Genomic DNA, 922 nt, shown 5'->3' on the forward strand with positions numbered 1-922 from the left:
GGTTACAATCTGATTTTAGCGGATTGAAGATTCTTTTGAAAAACATTGTAACAGTGAAGATGTATTCGAAAATGTGTGATGATGTTTTAGTAGGAAGTGGACATTTAACTGAATTCCCATGTTCTGAACACAAAAGTGAAATCATGACTTATATTATAAGTTATTACATTACGATGAGGATGAGACAACACACAGCACTCCAAAACAGAGAGCTTAAAAAAAAAAGCTGTTTATTAAAAAAAAAATCAAAATTAGTTAAACATTAATTTTATAATACACCTATCCATAAAACTTACATTTTAACATTTTGGATTAAAAATAAAAGTTAAATACTTTTTTGTAACCAATATATTAAATATTCATGTTCAATAATATTTGGTAGGTAAAACTGAATTGAATTAGTTGCACAGTTGTAAAAATTGAATAGGTATTTAATACACTCTGACTCTGTAATATACATACTATATTAGTAGGTACATTTATATCATAGAATAGATGAAAGTTTAAAAAATACACACTACACTATCAACAGACAACAAGCAAAAAATGAATATATAAAAATTATTAGGTAGTACTGTAGTAGGCAGTGCCCAGTAGGTATAAGAAACGAGAAAAATAATAATATAAAGAATATGAAATATATATTTACTATAAAGTATAATTACTTTAAAATTTTAATTTTAAAAATATTTTGTAAAACAACGGTCCACCGTCCACGATGTACCTATTACCTACGATACTACGATAGTTACAAAAAACAACACAAGGATCGCCCCAATCCGATAAATTCCCCCTCTTAGAAAACCACGTATTAAAACTTGACCGCACCGCTACTATCCGCCAGCCCAACCGTTACCAGTCCATATTATCTTAGTTCATGGATAACATTAATAAACGTTTAGGTAGATATGTGATAAATATA

The sequence above is a fragment of the Acyrthosiphon pisum genome, chromosome X (genome assembly GCF_005508785.2).
Source record: "Acyrthosiphon pisum isolate AL4f chromosome X, pea_aphid_22Mar2018_4r6ur, whole genome shotgun sequence".
In the NCBI taxonomy this organism is placed as follows: Eukaryota; Metazoa; Arthropoda; class Insecta; order Hemiptera; family Aphididae; genus Acyrthosiphon; species Acyrthosiphon pisum.